The following is a 15,964-nucleotide window of genomic DNA, read 5'->3' on the forward strand; positions in this document are numbered from 1 at the left end:
TGAACCCCACGTCGGGCTCTGTGCTGACAGCTCGGAGCTGGAGCCTGCTTTGGATTCTGTCTCTGTCCCTCTGCCCCTCCCCTTCTCACTCTCTGTCTCTCTGTTTCTCTCTCAAATATAAAAAAATAAAATAAAACTTATGTCAAGGTGATTCCCCTCTCCCCAACTAGAGTATAAGATTCTAAAGGATGTGCGGTGTAACAGGCAGTTTTGATTCCCGGCTCTGTCACTTATCAGCTGGACAGCCCACTTAACCCCTTTAAGCCTCAGTTTCCTCCTCTGCAAAGTGGGGCTGGTCATTCATACCCGACAGCTTTCGTGGTTCACAGTAGATAATGTGTGCCAAGCCCAGTCTGGCACCTGCTCTCTCAATGCCCCGTCCCTTTCCTTCCTGCCTGCACCCTCTCTGGTTTATCTCCCAGCACAGACATGACAAGATAGGCCTAAAGCTCTGTGACCTCCACGCCTTTGCTCTTCTGGTCTTCCTCCTTACCAGGTCCTGCCCCAATACCACTTCCGATCTGCAGCCTTTCTTGACATCACTGGCTGCCAAAATGCCTGTGCTCAGATCCCAGAGTGGCTCTCCTAGAGGTCTGTTGAGGACAGTCTACTTGCTACCCAGGTTCGCTATTCTTTGCAACCCTCATCTCTCTGTGCTGGCCACCCCTCAGTGGTGGCTCAGGCCTGAGTCTTGTCTGTGTCTCCCCAAGGTCTCGGGGGGGCTTGGTGTGATCCAAATCTCCCAATCTCATGAAGTTCTGGAACCTAGGCTGGTGGCCTCAGGGCCCAAGCGGCACTGGGGTCGGTCCTATGGTTCTGGGCAAGGAGCACCGGACTCTGCTGGTCCCCTGGGACTCAGTCCCTCCTCACTGTAAACTGGGGGTGCTAAAGATACTGCCCCTAGTGGTACTCTTCCCCCCCCCCCCCCCCCCCCCCCCCCCCGCCCCAAGCACTAGCCCTAAGAGACAGAGACCCCAGCCGTTTGGGGGAGGGCGGCTTTCCTCTCCCTTTCAGTCCAGGTTGGGCCTTAAGGGCAAGAGGGTCAACCAGGGCAGCCAGGTTACTTACTGTCCTTTCCTGGAGATCTATCCAGAGGGGGTTCCTGACCCTTGTCATCCCCCAGGACATCACTGGGTGGAGTGGAGCTTAAACTTGAATCCAGCAGGGCCATCCCCTCCCCTCCCACAAAATCTTCAATCGAATCTGGAGAAAACTGCCCGATTGTCTCAACCACTTCCTTCCCATTTTCAAAATTCTGCATTTAGAGGGATTGGAAGGGTTATGCCCACAGCCTGCCAATGAGTCCTCGGAATTCATTAATAACAAGGGTTAAAAGAAAGAGCGCGGTCGTCCCCTGCCCCACCTGCCCGCAGCCAGAAAAACACAAGCCAAAAACTGGGGCAACCGCACCGGGCGCCCCCCGCCCCCCCCCCCCCGGAGTGCTCACCACAGGCACGAGAAAACCGCCCCCACTCGGGATGCTCCGCGCTGGGCTCTTTGCGGAGTGCTTCCCCGGCCCCGCCGCGCACGCTGCAGGGAACCGGGCGCTCCGGAGGGCGCCGCGCGCGCGGGCGCCGGCAGAGATGGGGGCGCGCGGGGCCGCTCCCTTCCGGTCTCCAGGCCCACCTGAGGCTCCGGGAGCTTCGAGACCCCGGCTGGACTCCACGGGCCCGGAGGGAGTTGTCCCGCCCACCGTGCCCAGGTCGGAGCGCAGGGAAGGATCCCCCGCCCACCCACCTCTGCCCGCGGCTCCCGCCCAAGGATCGCGACGCGACCCTCTCCAGCTTGCAACGGCGACTCCTGCCAGTCCTCCCCTTTAATTTCTGCCCCCCCCCGTCCGGCCCTGGACTTCTGCCCCGAGTTGCCTCTGCTTTTGCTCCTCGTCCCCCAAACCCAACTTTTGCATCTGACCCCGGGGAAGCCCGAGGTTTTTTGGAGGGAGGGAATTTAAACGATCCGCGTCTGTCCGCCACTCCCTTCCGTAGCGGCCCTCGCGCCTCGCTGTCCCCTCTCCCCGCTACCAAAGGCTGCCCGCAAGGGCCGCGGGCACGGAGCAAGCCAGGAGAGTTGCTCTACAGAGTTCCAGACTCTCTTCTGCGTCCGGCCGGGAGGGACGCGGCCGCGCGCCCCGCCGGTAGCCCAGGAGCCCCGGCCCCCGTGTTCCCGGCGCGCTCGGCCGGCCCGAAGCGGGTTTGAAATTGCTGCCGTTGCCGCCACTCCCATCCGGCCGGTCGGAGCCCACGCCCGGGGCCAGGGGGTCCCCGCGGCGCCCCGAAGGGCTCCCCGCTTACCTCCCTCCGCCGCCCCGCCGCCCGGGCCGGGTCGCCGCACACCCACCTGGCCGCCCCGGGGGCGCCGCGCTCGTACCCGGGCCGTGTCCTGCGCGCCGCCAGGGTCCCGGGCTGGGGATCCACGCGGCAGCGCTGCTCAGGGGAGCCTGCCGCGGCCGGCGGGAGGTTGTCATTGATTCGCGCTGGGCGAGTTAAGCCATTCCAGGAGTGGTTTTGAAGAGAGCACTCCCACCCCTCCCTCCAACCAAAGTATTTGGCAGGCAGCCCCTGTCGTCCACCTGTACTGCTAAGCGCGGGACAAGGACCAACTTCACTAGTGGCGCTTTATGCTTCACTTTAGAGCACGCAAACGAAGCTCTTTCCTAAAGGTAAAGCAGAAATGAAAGTAGGGGCGGTAAAGGATCCCCCCACCCCGCGCCTCTCTCCTGGTCTCCTCAGTTATTTCTTCTTCCCTCTGAATGTTTCACAAAATGCCTTACCACTCTTCTCAAACCAGGGCAGCCTTTTATTATTATTGTTTGACTCAGTTCTGTGTGTCTCTTGTTTTTAAAGGCAATTCTACTTCCATTTGCCTGAAACCTGAGCCCAATAAAATTACCAGAATTACGTCTTCTGCTCAAAGGGTCTTGAATGTAACTTCACCAAATCAAACACTGTACTGCAAGCATTCAAGGGGCATATAAAACAGAGGGAAGTGCAGGAAGGAAGCACGGAACGGCAGCTCCCTCCACCAGGGTGTCCACCTGCGTTTGGCCCAGGTGGAGTCAAGGGGCCTGCGCGCGGGGGCACCCGCGGACAGGGCTCACCCACAGCAAACATATCTGACAGGCTTTCCATTGCTTTGTCTCGATTCGAAGCCTGACTCAGAAATGCCAACCGGAGATCCAACAGTCCGCATGTGGGGTGGGCCAACCACCAATCACAGGGAGGTGTGGCCAAAGCACCCTCTCCCAAGCTGCTCCTTAAAGCCACATGCTACACCCTTTTTGAAAACTGCCAGTGGGGAGGCTCCTGGCTCTGTCATCCCTCTTTCCCCTGGAACTGTCCTTCACCTGGGGGAAATCGTCGTTAACCCCTTGGTACCTAGGCTGGCAGTTCTCAGAAACATGGGAGGAGCCAAGGGGAGCTCTTCTTCCCTGGTGATCAGCATCTCCGCGTGCCATGGAGAAGCCCCACAAACCAAAGGAGACCAATGGGGGTCCTGGCCCTCTGTGGCCTCTGCCCCTCTTCCAAGGCCAGGCCACTAGCCTTAAAGTACCCCAGAGTCAAAGGTAAATCCCAAAGGTCCGTCAGTCCATGAAGGTCAAGAACACTAGGAAGATGGTTCCCACTAAAATATCTCCTCCAACAGGTGCCCCCTGCCTGAAATTCCAGTGTTAGTGATTCATTCCTTTGTGAGCCACGCCCTGCACCAAGCCTGTACCAGGCAGGCAAAACTGCTTCGGGAAGGCAGGAAGGGTCTCTCCCTGTGGTTCTAAAACTGTAAATACCCATGGGCAAGGGCAAGGATGAGTCTGTCAGTCCCCGCTTGCTGTGGTGGGAGGGCCATGGATGGTGTGCCAGGCAACAGAGGGTCTCAGAGCCAGGGAGGTGTGGAGTAGGGTGGGGAGGGGGTGCTAAATCAGGGAATCAGTCACTGAAGTTCAGAAGGGGAAGCACTTAACCAGGGCAGGTGGACAGTTTCCAAGACTGGATGACTCCATAGCTTTTTATCAAAAACCACGTACTCCCGGAACACCCAAGCCAAAGAACGAAAAGTCAAATCCCTTTGTCCACAAAGTCACTAATTAAATATCCAATCATGTGTAACTCCATACTCCACTCCCAGACCCGGTAGGCAAAAGTGCCACCACATGACCTGGACGGAATCAGTATCAGTCCAGAAGTGTTTGTCGTGCACCCACAGGGGTTTGCCTCAATGCCCTGGGCAGAGGTGGGGTGGGGTGGGTGCCGTGGGGTGGGCCTCACGTCTGGTGGGGAGATAAAGCACCGAGGGTTGGCCAGTGTGGGGCAAGGCCCATAGCGCATGGTGCAGGGTCCATCAAGACAGGGTGCTAATTTTGCATAGCAGACAAGGAGCTGAGAACAGTCAGGAAGACAGGGATCATCTGGAGAGGGCTCCAGGAGGTAGGCTAGGCGACTCTGGAAGTTTGTGCTACCGTGAGCAGGAAGGCATGTCAGGTGCGGGAATGAAGGCTTGGGGAGGGGGCAGCCGGCCTGGTTGAGAAGGCTGTCGAGGTGGGTACAGCAGCAGGTCGGGGTCTGTGTGATGGACCCAGTTTATAGGTGCAGCTTCTGGCTGAAAGAGAGCGCAGGGCAGGGGCAGGGACTGCTTTCAGGGGAGGGAGGGAGGGAGGACTGGAGCACGTCTTTCAAACCCAGCTGGAGCTGGATGTAGGCAGAGGGGTGGTGGAGGGAGGCTGCCAGGAGGGGTGGGGGAGAGCTGCGGTGCCTAGCCCAGCCTGCCCCCAGGCGGCCCCTCCTAGCAGGGCTCCAGCCCCAACCCGAAGGAGTGTCTGAGTAGGCCAGTGGGTGGTGCCAGGGCCGAGGATACTGCGGCCAAGAGCCTGGGGGGGAAGGGCTGGCCACTCTCCAGCCCACCGGCTGGGCCCCCGCAGTGGACAGTGAATGTCATCCCTCCCCCCCCTCCTCCTTAATCACTGTCTGTGTGTGCCCAGTTGGGACACGCCCTTCGGAAGGGCTCTGGGCAAAAAGTGGAGAGCCCTACCCCTTGGCCCCTCCAGCCTTGCCTCCTTGTTCTCAGTCTCCGTGCCAGGTGCCTCTTGGGAACAGAAACATAAAGGCGTCTCTCTCGGAGGGGTGGGGTGGGGTGGGGTGGGGGAAGGGACCGAGGAGGCGACCAAAGCCACCCACAGAAGGGGCTCTGGGCTGGCCGGACTCTACATCTGTTATTGTGCATTTCCTTTTGGGATGTGGCTTCTTCCTGGGCCCTCTGTGGACCCCTCCCTCTCGCTCCCCGCCCCCCACTCCTCTCTCCAGTCTTTCCCACCCCCACCCCTCTTCCTGGGTCAGGTCGGTCAGAACTCTTGGAAACAGGCTGGCTTACAGACGCCTTGCTTTTCACATCTGCCTCCAAACCCACAACTCACTCTTGTTCCAGGGAGGGTGAAAGCTGCTTCTTCAACCACCCAGCACGGCTCAGAGGGCTAAACAGAAGCCCAGTGAGCGAACCCGCTACTGTCTTAACTTGAAACTTCAGTGATGCCTGGTCATCAGCGGTGACGTAAGCACACAGACGGCTTCTGAACGAGCGTGCACACACACAGGCTATGTCTGCACACATGTACAGAGAGGTGGGTACAGAGATGAGCCGTACTACCTAGAACTAGAGATAACACATATCTATTGAGGGTCTACCCCCGACTACAGCCTTGCAACCGCACCAAGAGACAGATCCTCTCATACCCCGCCCCCCCCCACCCCCCATGCTACTGATGAGGAAATAGGCTCAGAGAGGTCTTGCCGCTTGGTCAAGGTCACAGGACTTGATCAATTGTAACATCGGGCGTGATACCGGAGTCTTGGAGCTCTGGTGCCCAGGGGCGCTGGGGTGGCTCAGTGGGTTAAGTGTCTGACTCTTGATTTTGGCTCAGGTCATGATCTCAGGGGTTTGTGAGTTCGAGCCCTGAGTCGGATGGACTCCCAGCTGACAGTGCAGAGCCTGCTTGGGAATTTCTCACTCCCTCTCTCTCTCTGCCCCTCCCCTGCTCATGCACTCGCTCTCTCTCTCTCTCTCTCTCTCAAAATAAACTTAAAAACAAAAAAAAAGAATTCTGGCACCCAAAGGCTGCTTCTGGGGCTCAGCTCTGGCTCTTTGTCTAGCTCCTACAGCCGGTTCTCTTAGGAGTGGTTTGCTTTGCTGATGTGTACCTCAGTTTCTCCAGCTGCTGATGACTCTCACCAAACCAGGAGGCTATTATTAGCCAGGAGGAGGCTGAGATGGAGGGTGGACTACTAAAAAGCACCGGAGCAAGTCTTCCCTAGAGAATTTGCACAGCAATGGGTTTGAGTGTTACTCAGACGGGAAACTCAGAGCCACCCTCGCTGCCTCCCCGTCCCTCCCAAGCCCGCACCCCACCCCTGCCGATCCATCCATCCGCAAGTTTATCTCCAAAATAGATCTTGAATCCACTCTCTTCCTGCCACCTCCTCCACCACTGCCCTCTGCTGGGCCACCATCCCTTCTGGCCTTGACCTCTGCAGAGACCGCCTAAGTGGCCCTCCTGCTCCCATTCCTGTCCTGCTCCTTCAGCCCAGGGCCACAAGGCTGCCTGTGTAATCTTCTTAAAACGTGCATCTGGTCACATCACGGGACACTTCAAGTGCAGTCCAAACTGCTCGCCACAGCCCCTGAGGCTCAGCAAAATTCCTGCTTCTCACTCCAAGCTCACCTGTGCCTTCTGCCCCCATCCTCTGGTTGAGTTCTTTGTCCTTCCTGTTGTGGGACTTTGCATGTGCAGATTCCTTGGCCTGACATACTCTCCCCCTATGCCAGGTCTTAACAGAAACATTACCTCCAGGGCGCCCGGGGGGCTCAATCAGTTGAGTGTCTGACTCTTGATTTCGGCTCAGGTCATGATCTCACGGTTTGTGGGTTTGAGCCCTGCATCAGGCTCTGCGCGGACAGCGTGGAGCCTGCTTGGGATTCTCTGTCCCCCGCTCTCTCTCCCCCTCCCTTCCTCACGGTCAGGTCTCTCTTTCTCTCTGTCTCTCTCAAAACTAAATAAATAAACATTAAAAAAACAAAGGAAAAAAAGAAACATCACCTCCTCAGGCAAGCCTTCCTTGACCACCACGGATAAAGTAGAAACGTCCCTCACCATCATCTATTTCAGACCTTTGATCAAAGCACCCATGCCACGTGCATATTTTTGTTTAACTGCTTGCTTACACGGAATTATTTTCTGACTGTCCCTCCCACTAGAATAGAGACTGCTTGTGGGCAGGGACCTCGTGTGTCTTTTTCACTGCGTCTACCTGAGACACGATAGGCCCCTGGCAAACCCGCGCGAGGCAAAGATTTGTTGAGAGAGCCTCAGATCTGGGAGACAGGCAGAACGGATCTAGTTCTGGATCTGTGCCCTCGAGGATGTCACACGGCCTCCCAGATCTTCTGCTTCCTCCTCTGTCACTGGGGGCCATGGATGAGATGATGACCCAGAGCCTTTCGAGGCCTGGTGCTCGGCAGCTCGGCACTCTCCAAGAAACTGCAAGCACCGTTAAATAGACAAGAAGAGAAACTTGGCCATGCTGTACCTTGGATGGCTTTGAGAAGGCTCTGCTTCTGTTGTCCGTCCTGCTGACACTTTAGACAAGTCAGTTTGTGAGGACTTAGCCTGCTCAGGGCCGTGACTGGCCACCATCCCCACAGCACACCCTGCCGCACAAGCATGGAAACTGGGGCTCGTCCAGAGAAAGCAGTTACTTTGGAGAGAACGAGCACCAAGTCAGGGCAGATTTTATCTAGGGCTTTCCGCCCCAGCAGTCATGTTCCCCCCAGCGCCCCCGGTCTGAGGCCTGACCTCCGAGGATGTCACCTTGTGTGGGTGCAGTGCTTTAACTCCCAGTGGCTTTCTACTGGGCCTTCCTACCTGGCCTTCTTTGCAACAACCCGGGAGGGCAGACCGAGGAAACTGAGACGCAGACCAAAAAAGTGAGTGAGTGGCAGAAAGGAGGCCTTTGAAATCAAGGAAGAAGAACTCTAGTGACATTAATATTTTTATATTATATAAATATAATTTGTAATTCATATATATGAATATGTGACTTTAAGAGAATATTAATATATATGAAATATATTTGAAAAAAATACATGAAGTTCTCCCATATTAGAGAAAATTCGTGAAACAGAGGAGAGAGGGTCCCTCATAATCATACCACACTAGACAGGGTGGATACTTGTAGCATTAGAGCAGGTTAGGGCCGTTAGTCTGGGTCTTAGTGTCCCTCGCCCTCACTCCCCCTCCCTGTCTCCCCCTCCTTCCCTCCCCCTGCCTCTCTCCCTCTCTCCCCTTCTGGTTCACTCACCAGAGTGAACATTGGCTCCATCTGACGTCCCACTTTGCACTTCTCAGGTGCTCCACAAATGTTTACTTAAATGTTGAGGCAAATTGAGAGAAAACTCACCCTAGCCGTTGGGGCAAGAGGAAGAGGTTGCACTTCAGGGGTGCCAGCCTCTGTCTAGGTGGCCCTGTGGCTTCCCAGTTCCGAGGACACGCCAAGTCCTCACTATTCCGAGCTCCCTGCTCGCGCCATTATCTATTATCGCAAGGGACTTTACCGCGCGATGAGAGGCTCTATCACTTTCATCCACAGATCAGATTTCACTGAAACGCAGTTACATGCCGATTTAAATAACAATCCGTAGCTGTTTAGCATCAGGAACAGAGAAGGAGCCTCGCACATTGGATCTAGGCTCTGCGCTGACAGCCCTTTCTGTGGTCACAAAGGTTATCCAAATCTGCCGGTTGCCAATGCGACACATATTTCTGCCACCATGTTTTGGGAGGGGGGCAGACCCAGTCATCCGGAACCTCCGGGCAGTGGGCCAGGCTCCTTGACCAAACTCTCCCCCTCTTGGAGCACGCAGAGGAGATCCGGGGAAGCAGAGCTGTGGCCGCCTGGCCTTTGGCTGCCCTGTCCTTTGGGAGCTGGAAGGTGAGAGTGGGGCCCAGAAGGGAGGCTCAGATACTTGGAGCTGCCTCCTGCTTCTCAGGTGTGCTGAAAGACCAGCCAGAGCTTGCCCTGACCCCGGGCCCTTGGAGGGGAGGTGCTGGCTGAGCACGGGGTCCCGGAAGTGCTCCCTCTGGGGAAGCTAGGGGAAAGTACCCCACCTGGCTGGGACTCTGGGCAGGGCTCAGAGTCTGGCCGCCTGTACAATAGACAGAGTGAGTGGCCGGGTCCCAGCCAGCTGCCGCTCACAGCCCCAGGGCCCCAGGGTTGCCAAGGCCTCGCCCTCCTCTCGGATTGTGGATTGTATTGGGTGACGCAGTTAGGCACCCACGGTGGGGGGAGGAGAAAGTGCCAAGAGCCTCCAGGGCTCTGGGTGACTGGGCCTGTCACCTCAGAGCTGGGAGCCTTGGGGAGGAGGAGGGCTCAGCCAGGACCTGGCCAAGGGGGCAGTGGAGGGAAAGGGGGCAGCATTACCTGACAGGGGAGGCAGGTTTCTCCTCCCTTCTCCCTCCTCCCTCCCACCCTCCCTCCCTCCCTCCTCCCTCCCTCTCCCAGGTCTGTAGTAATTGCCTGTCTGTGCCCCACCCCCACTACTCCAGGCTTTGGCTATAAAGTGGTGAACACGTCAAGCTCTCCCCATCCTCATGGAGCTGACCTTCTAGTAGGAAAGACAATGACTAGACAACCATCTGCCAGGAAGTCAGGTGGGTGAGGCTGCCGTCACTGCCCCCCACCCTGAGAAGCGGGGAGAGCCGGGACTGTACCCCATGCAGAGTGAGGACACGGAGTGAAGGCAGGTGTGACTTACCCAAGACCAACCCAGGAGAAGTGGTGGAGCTGCTATGCACTCAGTGCTCAGTACTCAGTGCTCAGTACTCAGTGCTCCCAGCACTCTCCCTCTTCCCTAGCACAGCCACCGAACAGACCTATCTGCAAAGCAAAACTCTGTGCCCCTAGGGATACCATTTTTTAAAGGAGGTGTTTATACCCAGAAAACTAAAAGACAAAAATCAACTAAACTAAGAAGCTCAGGCTAGGCAAAGAGCTAACTCCGCGGTGTGAAATGACACTCCTGAGACAGGAGCCTGCGGGTCTAGACAGCCTGGGGAGCTGAGGGCCAGGCGACACTGGCCGCAAACTCTGGACTTGACCCAAGTTCTCTTTGGTGACCCTGGCGAAAGCTGGCCTGTCCCTCCTGGGTCCCCGTAGATGTGTGAGGGCCCCATCACCCAACCGCGCTGTTGGTACCCTTTGGGCATCACAAATACACCTTGGGGGCCCATGTGTCCCTTCACAGCGGTCTGACCAGGAAGAGAAAAGGCAGTGTCGGGGATGAGGAAGATGTGGGCAGGACCACATGTGTGCATGCAGGTGTGTGTGTGCAGGGGTGTGTTGGGGGATGTGGGAGGGTGTATACCGAGGGATCCGGCGAGTGGAAGGATGGGCTGCTGGGCTGGGCGGCTGATTGTTGATGGGGGAGGGGTGTGCACCAGCAGTTTCTCTGTTGGATGAAGCAGTGGACAGGCTCTGACACCCTCCAGATGCTCAAACTGGCGTTAGAGCGTGCTCAGGCAGAGGTCGGCCTCACCCCTAGAGCTGGTCAGCATGCCATCGCCAGGGACTGCTGGGTACGGTCAGGACAGCCCACAGCCCTTCCCCAGGGCCAGACAAACTAGGCAGGCTGGAGGGTCAGCACAGGGACCCTCCCCATCCTGTGAGGGTGGCAGGGACCGTCTCATTGAAGCTGGCACCTTCCATAGGTCAAGGTTACGGCTGCAGGATGGACGGGAGGACAGGCCAGAACTGAATGGCCACTATGGAGATCAAACCCAGGCATGGTGATGCCTTTCCGAACGTGGACCTCTGATCCTCTGCTCGAGTCTCTGGGCAGATGGTTACAACGCAGATTCCTGGCACCCCCCACCCCCACGCCCGGCCCACTGAATCAGAATCTGAGGGACGTTGTCATTGACATAAGTCCTGCAGGTGTGTGCTGGGAGGCGGGGCCAAGGAGGAGGTTTTCCAACTGCTGGACTGTTCCTTACACGTTCTCTGCATCAGCCAGTTTCAACAGCGGCAGAGCATGCCAAGGACTAGAGACACCGCTGTGCAGGTAGCCGTCCCTACTCTCACGCACTTGGGACTCTTCCATGTTATGGGTAATGTGGGCGTGAACATCCTTATGCACACTTGCCCTTATGCGGACTCGTGCCTTAAAGTCCATTCTCAGAACAAAGAATGAAACGGATATGAACATTTGTATGGCTCCTACCATAATAGCACTAAATTGCATTTTCCAGAAAGGCTGGACATTTGGGCCGACACCTGCAACGTGCAAGAGTGTCGATTTCATCACAGTGCTGCCAGCATTTCCGCCCCTCAGTTAAAGATAAGGAAACTGAGGCTGCATTGCTGAAGTGACCTGTGACCTATGTCAAGTGACACATTCAGTCCGTGCCAGAACTGGGACAAGAACCCAGGGATTTCTCATTCAGGGGCCAGGATGGTTCGCCACGGCCGACTTCCTCAGTCTCCAACCAGGCAGGAGGGAGAAATCAAGTCTGGCAGGTCACTCTCTGTCCCCCACCCCTCCCTGCCAGCTCTGACCTCAGCTAGGAGCTCACGTTTCAGTGCATTTCATTGTTTTTCTGCCTGTAAAACCGGGCCTCTCCCTTGTCTGCTCAAGCTCCACATCCTGAGTGAACTCTCTGATTCCTCCGAGGAGGCCATCACATACTTGAACCGTGGGTTAGATGCAGATAAGTGGATGGGGAAGGAGTGGGACAAAGGCGAGGTGACGGTCCCGGGGAAGGACAAAGGCCAGGCCAGATTGGCCAGAGCAGTGGGGGCCCCAGGGGGAAAGTTAAGACGCAAAGGAGTTGGGGCCCAGGGTGGCAGACAAAGGAGTCCAAATGGGGGGCCTTGAGCACATGCCTAGGCCTCCATCTGCTACTGGGATGTGGGTTGTTCCCATGAGAAAACTGGGTTCTGGCTTTAGCGGGGGCGGGGGCAGTCCTTACCAAGGTGTCTGGGGGTGCAGAGGATTCCCAACCCCCCAGCTAATCATATGGAAATTGCATGAGTATGTGAGCGTGTTCCTTTTTCTGGGAAGACAGCCCATAGAGCTTAACAGATTTTCAAAAAAGTTTATGACCCCCTCTAAAAGTTCAAAAAATAAAAGTTAGATGAAAAGTGGAAGTCATTGAGAAGTCAGAACTGTTTGTTGTAGGAATTATATATATGTTTTTACCCAGGGTAAGGAGAGAGGAGATAATTACAGGTGGTCCTTCTCAGATAGGTTGATGATAGATGGATGGATGGATGGGTGGATACATTTGATAAATGAATGAAAGGAAGGAAGGAAGGAAGGAAGGAAGGAAGGAAGGAAGGAAGAGGGGAGGGAGGGAGAGAGAGAGGGAGGAAGGAAAGAAGGAAGGGAGGGAGGAAGAAGGAAGGGAGGGAGGGATGGAGGGAGGGAGGAAGGAAAGGAGGGAGGGAGGAAGGGAGGGAGGAAGGGAGGACTTTTTGCAGAGACTGTAAAGAATCAATATTCGTACCATCTAGGTTTCTTACTTTCCAGTCACTGCCCTCCAAAGATGCTCCTAGGCAAAGATAAAGCCTTCTCAAAGTGGAGAAGCCATTTAGTGGGAAAAGGGGATTTGGCTTCACAACTTTTCCAGAACTAGCTCTTGCGTAAGACGGGATGCGCTTGAAAACAATCACAGCAAGCCCTTCTCAAGCACTTAGTGGGTGTTCGGCACAGTGCTGAGTACTTTAGGAGTATTATCTTGTTTACTGCTCAGCAGCCCTGGTGGTTTGGACAGTATCATACCTCCCATTTTACGAGGGAGGAAACGGAGGCCCAGGGATGTAATGTCACTAGCCCCCAAGCAAACAGCTGTAGCTGAAACAGTGGGTACCGGAAGCTAGGTGGGCAGGTCCGGAGCTGGGGCTAGATACAGCCTTTGAGAGCAGTCACATCCTGTCCTCAGCAATCAGCCCCATATTCATCTTCCACCAAAAAACCTGGACCATGACCACTTGAACCCTACTGTTCTCTATGCCTTTAAAGGGATAGCGCAGTGAATATACTTGAAATTATCCAGGCTGATTGTCTATACTTGCTAAAAAAAAAAAAAAATGGTAATAGTAGACGTAGTAATAGCAATCCCTCCCATTTACTGACCATCTAATACGAGTCAGAATATATATATATATATATATATATATATATATATATAAAGGCTTTATGTTCATTTTCTTAATCGTATCCTTACAACAAGTTTCCAAAGTGAGTATCAGCATGTTCATTTTACAGATAAAGGTATTGAGGTCCAAGGGGGTTTAAATAGCCTGCTGGAGGTCAGCTAGGAAGTGGAGGGGGCTGGACTGCACTCACACTCTTTTTCTGCGTCTCTGTCTCTTGCTGGGTAATGCAGAGCACAGAGGTACAGGAGCTGGCTTCCTTGTTGGGGCCTGCCTGACGACTGGGGCACAGAAAAGGCCCAGGGGGCTCACTGCCATGGTCAAAGGAGAAGGAAGGAAGGAAGGAAAGGAGGGAGGAAGGAAGGAAGGAAGGAAGGAAGGAAGGAAGGAGGGAGGGAGGCAAGGAAGGAAGGAAGGAAGGGGGAAAGGAAGGAAGGGGGAAGGAAGGAAGGAAGGAAAGGGGGAAGGATGGAGGGAGGAAGGAAGGAATGGATAAAACATAGCTTATGCCTCAGGCAGTACCAAGATGATAAATTACCCAAATCTGGAGCTGCAATTTCAAAAGTCCTACAAAAAGGGGCAGTAGCCACTGGCGCTGTGAATCAATCCACCCTGAGCCACTCACTCGAGCGTACATTCAGAGGCATGACCCAAGTGTCTTTGGAATTTGGCTATATAGTCTTTGAGGCCAAGGTTCAGTGCCTCATGAAATGTTCTTGTGAAGTTCATGTGCAGGTGGGATCATGGCCCATAACTGAAATCAGTGGTTGTTTCAGTGCATCCCTCCTCTGGGGTTTTGATCTTGATCTGAAAACCCCAGGGCCTGGAAAGCAAGAAACGCAGCGGGCAGTAGTGATGGCCAACCCCGAGGACAGGGCCGGGGAGGTGGGGGTAGATGAGGTCGCAGCTGCGGCTCAGGGTTGTGTCCAGGAAAACCTGAACGGGAGGACTACGCCAGTCTTGTCAAGTCCAGAGGCCGAGCGGACACAGAACCTGAGAAGTCTTTGGGCACTGCACGCTGCCTGAGTTCCAAGTAAGCAAGCAAGGTCACGGCTAGGCACGATGCCAGACGTGTGGCCCTGTCGCCTGGGATCCTACCAAGCAGGCACAAATAGGGGTCAGGAGTCTATCTGAACAGCTAGGAGGTCAGTTAAGGCAGGAGGAAACAGTCTGGGGTGGATCCCAGGCCCTGGAGGGAATGAGAGGAACCTCTCACAAAGGACTCAGTGAGCCTTAAGGAAACCCAGGCATGGAAGACAGGGTCTGCCCTCTGGGGCAGCGTGAGGGCTGAGCTTGGCCAGGGAGAATGGGGATCCCGGGAGACTGTGGCTAGTGACCGCACTCCAGAAACCAGGCCAACCCCACAACTGCCTTTCTTCCATGGGGGTGGAAGAAATCCACCCTGGTCAGTTCTCAGAGGGTCGCTCTCCCGACTCTACAGTCCTCTCGGCTCTGGCATTTCCTTTCATTTCAGAAAATAAAACTTTGTGTCTCTTAATCTTCGAAGTCATCCACATACATTGAGAATAACCTTATGTGTTTAGGATTCTGTTGTTATTCAAGGCACTTGTTTTCACCCCGTTTTCCTCGCTAGCCATTTGATGGTGAGCACCCTTCCATGACGCACGTCCCCCATGCCCCTTCCCTGCTTCTTGCTATCTCGCGTCACCGCTTACCTGCAGGTGCCTCTGGCTGGCATCTGGGTATTCAGATTAAGCAAGACACCCTCCAAACCACATCGTCACTGCAAAGATGTTCAAGCCCTAGTCCCTTCATGGGAATTGCTTAAACAATCTGAAGACATTTGCATAACAGAAAGTTCGAGAGCCGCTCTCCCGCCCGTCAGTGCCAGGCATCAGGCAGTGCTGCTTCCGTGAGCCACCAAACACGGAAAGAGCTGATGCAAAGCCGAGTGTGCGTTAGCCACCCTCCATCCTGTGTTCTCATCTGCTCCAGCTGGTTCCGTGATGTAGGTTGGAAACCAAAAAACTGTGTAAGTTAGAATTGTGTATGAAACAAGAGCCGATGGGCCCCCCAGTCACACGGGCCCCAGGAAATGAGCATGACAACCTGTTCTGTGACTTCTTGGGATTCAGTATGGTTTTATGTTCCACTCAGGTTCTTGGCTCCGTCCCAGATAGAGGAGGAAGCCAATTAAGTGATGCTTCCCTGTCCTCGTAATATTCTCTGTTACATTATATGGACTTTACTGCTTTGAAGTTGCCAATTATTTCCTTCTTGCTGCCGTAACATTACTATGGCATGGTTATCTCTGTGGGGAAAGACAGATGCTTCTTGGTTCTGTGTTTTACTCGTCCGCCCAGGCTGAGAACCACTGGTTTAGGGCAGCCAGGGCTATTCTAGAAACACCAGACTTTCAGATCTCCCTCAGTCCATCAGAGTTGCAAGGCTCCTCAGAGCCCCTAAAGACCGGCACCCTCGCCTTATCCCTAAGGAAATAGGGTGTGTCTAAGGTTACTAAGGAAACTATTGCCTAATCTGCAACCATCTCCCCCACAGGAGACCTTATGAAATGATTAACAATGACATCCTGGGGAGGACTGTGTGCATTTCTAGCCCATCTTCTCCGGAAAGGATTTGAACCAGCTTACAAACATGCCTACAAGTACATTTGTAGGCAAACGTATGTAAAAAAAAAAAAAAAAAAAAAAAAAAAAAATTAGGAAGAGACAATAAAGCAAGCGGAAAATAAGGAAGAAGATAGATCTGGGTTTAAGATCCGCACCCAGAACGAACACCACCGAGACGGGTGT

At 54.8% G+C, this 15,964-nt stretch overlaps 1 protein-coding gene and 1 long non-coding RNA gene across 3 annotated transcripts in view; one reads left to right on the plus strand and one right to left on the minus strand.

Moving 5' to 3' along the window:
- ZBTB7C (zinc finger and BTB domain containing 7C) overlaps nucleotides 1-15,964 on the minus strand; it is a 351,806-nt gene that overhangs the window by 106,970 nt on the left and 228,872 nt on the right. The window contains exon 1 of one of the 2 annotated variants that reach the window (XM_043558761.1): nucleotides 2,338-2,663. The exons of the other annotated variant lie outside the window; for it this stretch is intronic. The gene's annotated coding sequence lies outside the window, so the exon portion shown is untranslated. Of the gene's footprint in view, nucleotides 1-2,337; nucleotides 2,664-15,964 lie in introns of those variants that run through there. 2 annotated transcript variants of the gene reach the window in all.
- On the plus strand, nucleotides 9,578-12,179 carry LOC122470751. The gene is made up of 2 exons (XR_006293986.1): nucleotides 9,578-9,688; nucleotides 10,745-12,179. It is a non-coding gene; the product is annotated as an uncharacterized LOC122470751 (long non-coding RNA).

Source organism: Prionailurus bengalensis, chromosome D3 (genome assembly GCF_016509475.1).
Source record: "Prionailurus bengalensis isolate Pbe53 chromosome D3, Fcat_Pben_1.1_paternal_pri, whole genome shotgun sequence".
NCBI lineage: Eukaryota > Metazoa > Chordata > Mammalia > Carnivora > Felidae > Prionailurus > Prionailurus bengalensis.